Source organism: Ictidomys tridecemlineatus, chromosome 1 (assembly GCF_052094955.1).
Source record: "Ictidomys tridecemlineatus isolate mIctTri1 chromosome 1, mIctTri1.hap1, whole genome shotgun sequence".
Classification (NCBI taxonomy): domain Eukaryota; kingdom Metazoa; phylum Chordata; class Mammalia; order Rodentia; family Sciuridae; genus Ictidomys; species Ictidomys tridecemlineatus.
This window is the reverse complement of record NC_135477.1, coordinates 51,750,196-51,756,414: the sequence shown is the minus strand read 5'-3', so window position 1 is coordinate 51,756,414 and position 6,219 is coordinate 51,750,196. Positions and strand designations below refer to the sequence as shown.

At 48.6% G+C, this 6,219-nt stretch overlaps 1 protein-coding gene across 2 annotated transcripts in view; it reads left to right on the top strand.

Moving 5' to 3' along the window:
- The first annotated feature begins 213 nt into the window (after positions 1–213).
- Positions 214–6,219, top strand: part of Macroh2a2 (macroH2A.2 histone) — a 60,316-nt gene continuing 54,310 nt past the window's right edge. Inside the window, exon 1 of one of the 2 annotated variants that reach the window (XM_078041011.1) lies at positions 214–512. The gene's annotated coding sequence lies outside the window, so the exon portion shown is untranslated. The remainder of the gene's footprint in view (positions 513–6,219) is intronic. The other variant, XM_078041005.1, reaches the window with a different exon arrangement.

Here is a 6,219-nt window from a genome sequence, read left to right as displayed (position 1 = left end):
AGGCTCTCCCCAGAACTGCCAGAACACCCGCGCCTCCTTCTCCCACTAAAGGTCGATCTAGCTAACAGGAGACTCTGGATGGTGACCATGGTGCCTCTGTCCCCACCTTTAGCCTCATCTTAGCAAGTGGTCCTCTGCGGATCCAACAGATCCGCCAGCTACGCGGAGGCCGCGCGGTTTCATCATTAACACTCCTGAAGGACAATAGCTCATCAAGCCCCACCGAAAGCCCCGGACCCATCGCGGAGCCAGGGCTGGCGGGGGATGAGGCTGAGCGACTCCTCCTAGAGGTGGTTATGTGGAGAAGGAGCAATCCCTTCTCCCTCCTCCTCCTCCCCCCGCTACTATCCGCGGCCCAGAGAACTGCCGCTTGCCGCCATTGACACGCACAGATAAAACCCAAAGAAAGGCAAAGAGTCCTGCCCGGCACCGGCGCCGCGCGGGCCGAACCTGCGCCCGGGGAGGGGCGCGCAGAGGGCACCGGGCGCCCGGAGCCGGCGGCGCAGCACCAGGTGAGCCCGCCATGGCGATGGCATTATTGTTTAGGGGCTCCGGGGTCTGGAAACAAAACGCGCTGCCAGGGCAGTGCAGGGGCCGGACAGAGCCACCCCTTCCTCTCCCCCAGCCCCTGCGGGCGCATCCCCAATAGCCAGCCCACCCTCCGCATATAAAGAAAATTTAATAAACCAAACTGCCCAACTTGCTTCCTCGGGAAATAAGGGGGGAGGGGGGTGCTAAAGAAGCGGCAAAATTCCTGCGGCCGGCGAGGGGCCGGGGGCAGCGTGGGCACTGAGGCAGGGAGGAAGGAGGGATGCGCGGTCCAGCTGCGGGGCCCGGGCGAGGCTGGCCCTGGAGGGAGCCGAGGGCTCCCAGGGATGCGGAGTTTGGGGTGCAGAAGAGGGAGGCGCCCAGTCGCCGAGGGGGGCTGCGCCGGGTGCTGGGGGCTGCGCCAGGGCCGAGGGCGCCGGAATAGGGCCTCTCGGGGCCTCCAAAGGTGCCCGGTGGGCTCTGGCTGCGCCGAGCTGACAATGGAGGGGGCGCGGAGGCTCCGGGTGGAGGGAAGGGACCGGGGTCCGTGGGCGGGCCGCGCTGGGGAAGGTCAGGCCGGGGACGCCGGGCGGCGCGGGCGAGGGCCCGGGGCTGCTGCGCGGGCGGGCGCACGCCCCGGGGACGACGCGGAGGAGGGCGCGGGGCCGGGCACTCCCCTCCGGTTCCCTTTCCGGGGCGCCCGGTGCCGACGCGCGCTGCGCCTTCACCGGGAAATGGCGGCAGATCCGCGGCTCGCCCCGGCAGTCCCGGCTTCCCGCTTTGCGCGGGAAAATAATAATAATAATAACAACAACAAGAACCCTCGCAATATAAAGAAAAAGGAAATAAAAGTAAAGTGACTGCGGCGCCGCAAAGGGCTGTGGGGTGGGAGAGGGCTGCGCCGGGCGCACGACACGGTGCGAATCGCACGCGGGGCGCGGCGGGTGGGGACCAGCCCTGCCTCTCCAGGCGCCCGGCCGGCCACCCAGGTGCACCCTCGATCCGGTCCGGCCAGCCCCCCATCGCGCCCGTGGGTGTTTTTTCTCGCCTTTCCTCGTGGGGGCGCCCTCCGCTCCTGCCCTCTTTGTTCCTCACAACAATGGTCAAAGGTGCATTGGTCCTCCAAGGGCCTAAGAGCCTCCTCCAGGAGTTTCCCATCGCCCATAGTTCCTAGGTGACAGGGGCCACCGTGGCTTGTTTGAGGCCTGCTCATTGCTGAGGCTTTTATGGCCATGGCCCCTTGATGGGTGATGGGATGGAAGGAGCCAGAAAAAAAAAATGGGCTGAGAAAAAGAGCGAGTCCCTGCGTGTTTGACAGAGTGCCATGGATCCAGGCTCCAGAGCCTGATTTTCGGGTAGTTCCCATGATACGATGGCGCTGGGGAACTGTTGGGCCAGCCTTGTCCAGCTCAGCAGAATTCAAGACCCAGGAGCCCCCAGGGGCCATCAGTCTACCATGGCAAATGGTGGCCTCACTTTTCTCATTTGGGTTTGAGTTGAAATACAGTCGTACTCTCACTGAGCTGCACAGTTGCTACTGAAACGGGTCAATAGGTGAGAGGAAAAGAAAACATTATTAAGAACGAGAATGTCTTCATTTACGTTGTTTCAAAACACAAACTAAGCTGTATATAATTCTCAGTCCATTCATATTTAACTGAAAGTCATCTCTTTCCCCATTAGCAAACTCTTCTTATATTCAAATTAAATATTCAGAGCTACAAGATTTGTACTGCGCTTGTGAATTTCAGAATTGCTTTAGCCTAAGATTATCATATAAATACACACAGCCATTGCCGGGTGGGAAAATGGATCTGGAGTTGCACAATTCACATCTTCAAACCCCCTCTGTCCTACATCCTATTTCCTCCTAAAATAAGCCCACTTTTCCTCTCTGTTTTTTTTTTTTCCTACCCTAGTAGTTCTGCCTTACCTGGATCCATTCCTTGTCAGACTTTGGACTTTATTAATGGCTTCCACTATTTTAAACTCTATAAAAGAATTTGTTTCCTTGGATCCAGAATATCCTAAAGATTCTAAGCCTACTGCCTCACCATTCCATCCTCTGTGAGTTCCCAGAGTTTGTGCAGAGCCTTTGGTCTGCTGTTTCCCACTGGGGTGGGGGACACCCCGCTAGCTATTGTCTGAGACAACCACAGTCTGTTTTCTCTGCCTCCTGCCAGCAAAGCAGGAGGTGAATTCTGTCGCAGGCAACTTTAAAGGAAAGATATCTGTAACTTGTTCTCAGGGAGGGATGTGCAGAAATTTAACGGACTTTCTTAAGAATGTTTTTCATTCTTAAGAAATAACCTCAGCCAGGCTGTTGTAATCCGAGAGGTTAGGCAGGCTGAGGCGGGAGGATCACAAGTTCGAGGCCAGCTTAAACAATTCAGCAAGATCCTCAGCGACTTAGTGAGATGCTGTCTCAAAAAAATATAAAGGACTAGGGATGTAGCTCAATGGTAAAACGCCTCTGGGCTCAATCCCTGTTACAAAGAAATCAAGAAAGAACTTCAAACTTAGACACAGGCTTGGGAAATGATTTTGAAAAATATGTGTTGCTTAAAGATGAGCAAAAAACTTAGAGTTGGAGATCATTCTGCAAACATTTACAAAGCACTAATTCTTAAACACCTCTGAAAGAGGGAAGCAAATGTAAAAGAAGTCAGGGTCCTGTTCTCATTGAGCTTACACCCCAGGCCTCAGAAATCAAATAGAAAGTCGAGCAAACCAAGGGGAAATGTGGTGTTGGTGAACTAGTTGGGAGCCAGGAACTCGGAAATCTATTGGCAGGTGTGTAATTGATAACCAACTTGGAGAGCAGTTTGGGCACTACTAAATGGATAATGTGCACATTCTGAGACTAGGATTTCATTTCTTGTTATATATCCTAAAAAAAGCCAGGCATGGTGGCACATGCCTATAATTCCAGCAACTAGGGAGGCTGAGGCAGGAGGTTCTCCAGTTCGAGACCAGCCTCAGCAACACAGCAAGACCCCCTCCTCTAAAAATATATGTGTGTGTGTGTGTAGGGGGAGACTGGGAATGTAACTTAGTGGTAGAATGTCCCTGGGTTCAATCCTTAGTGATACAAAAAGAAAAATAAAAGTAGGCACACACATGCTCAGCATGTATAAGGATGTTCGTTGCAGAGTCTTGGTTCATTGCTGAAATTGAAAACAACCTAACAGCCATAAATAGAGAATGGCTAAATAAACTCTAGTACATCTCTCTTCTGGAATATTAGACAGCAGTTAAAAATAATAAAACAAGTGTATAAAAACTGAGACAGAGATCTCCAAGACACAACTAATGAAAAAAAGCAAAATTACCAAACAGTACCTATTATATGGTACTACTGATATAAAAACAAAATGAAACTTTAAATTTCTATAAATTAAAATGCTATATAAATGGACAGACAAGGTGCAAAATAAGATCCCTCCTAAAAGACAAGAAGTGAAGGAACTGTCAGGAAGGGCTTTAGTCATCATTATTCATACCCATTTGTTATCATATTTGAAATTGTACACCTTGGTTTAATTTATATAATGCTTGGATAACTGAATACAATTAATATTTTTTAATAATTAATAAAAAAGATCAGTAGATGACCTGCATTGAAGGTCAAAAATGCTACAGTACTTTTTAAAGAGAAAAGAGAAAGACAAAGGTGTGTTTTAAAAAGGAATCTAGGTGGACCATGAGATAGAGAATGTTTTTCCCATGGGGGACACATTGGGGTGTCTATCAGGAATCAGGTTAGATGGAAAGAAAAGTATTTGAGAATATAATTCATTTCAAAAGAAATAACAGAAGGAAATTAAAGATGCTTTTGAAACAATATTTAATGTTGGTTTCCTTTATTCATTCACTCATTTAATTACTGATTGAATGTCCACCATGTACCTAATACTAAGCTCATTCAGGGACGAAATGGAAGAGAATATAGGAAAAGCACCCTCACACCAGCAGTCCAGGGGGATTCTAGGTGGGATGTCGCAGATGTGGCAGGGACTGGCCTTTCGATGCCCTCTGTCCCTTCCAAACCACACTTTTCATTGTAGATAAAATAAGGCAGGGGAGTAACTCAGTCACTGACCACTCAGGTCCCTTCCAGCCTGAGGTTGTGACTTTGTGAAATCCTGTGGTTCCAACATGGAGATCATTGTGAATCCCAGGCAGATGGAATTTGGAAAATACGGAATTAGATGAGGAAGGGTCCAGACATGCCCAGCTTTAGGGAGAAACAAAGTACTTGCTGACCCAAGGGTGTAGATCATGTGACTCGTGCGCACCACTTCAAGCACCCTAGTATTGCAGTAGCCTACTTTGAAATGGAGAAGAAATATACTGGAGGAAATGTTGGAGCACTGTACCCCACAAAAATAGCTCTCTATAGTGGCTTCTTTTGAGGTGTAAACCCTAATGGTTGGTATTTATTAAGTGCCAGGTGCTGGCCTAAACACCAATAGTGTTAGTAATAGTTAATAAACTCATTTAATTCTGACAACAGCCCTACAGATAGAGAGTTTTTTATACCCATCTTACAGAAAAGAGATGCCCAGAGCCCGGCGTGATGACACACACCTGTAATCCCGCAGCTCTGGAGGCTGAGGCAGGAGGATCACAAATTCAAAGCCAGCCTCAGCAACTTAAGCGAGGCCCTGAGCAACTCAGCAGGACCCTGTCTCAAAATAAAATACATAAAAAGTGCTGAGGATATGCTCAGTGGTTAAGCACCCCTGATTTCAATCCCTGGTACCCAAAAAAAAAAAAAAAAAACCTGCTCAGAGTCACTACTCAGGGACTCCAGCCACCCACGCAGCCTGACTCTGCAGCCCTGCATCTCCGCAGCCGGGCAGTAAGGTTGAGGAGCTACTAGCTTCCCGGGGATCCTCAGGCTGTGTCGTTTGAATACTAGGATGTGCAATTTTTTTATTTTTTAAAAAAAAAATTTATTTGCATCACTGTTTTTCCCGATGATGACAAATGAAAGATAAGGAGTTTCAGATTGAGCCACATGACACTGTACTTTAAACTGTCTTGTCACAAAGTATTAAATAAGATAAATCTGGTGGTTTCTCTGAAGCCCTTACTGTTCATTTATCCGTCTCACCATCCATCATACTTTACCCGATTTATTTGACTGACATTGCCAATTTGGACCTGGAATGGAGTAAGTAATTCAAGTCAAAATTCTCGTGCTTTGACAGAAATGCGGGTGAAAATATGCATCTGCACCGGTCCAGGGACATCTACTCCAGCTGATCCTGCGATGGCGGGAGAGTTAGCTACGGGGACTGTATTTTTTTTTTTTAACCCAAAATGACAACCGATGGTCTGACCCGAGATTTGGGGATTGTTTCTGGATGAGGGAGGTAGTCCTAATGATTTTTGGATTCCTAAATGGAGGGTGGGTTTCCATGACAACAGGACAAACGTATAATCAGATAAAAATCAGCTTGATCCTGGAACCCAGGCCCTGTGTCTGCGGGCCACACCCCTAAAGGCATAGACAGAGAATATCTAGGTATTATTTTGAGCTGCCTTCGAAGCTCAATAAAGCATTAAAATTAAACAGTTGTGGTGGCACACAGAGAGGGGTCAATTCCAATAGTTTAAGCGCTGGACAGCATAAACTTTTAGGTCCGATGATGATTCACCGCGTGGTCAACTTCCGAATTGATC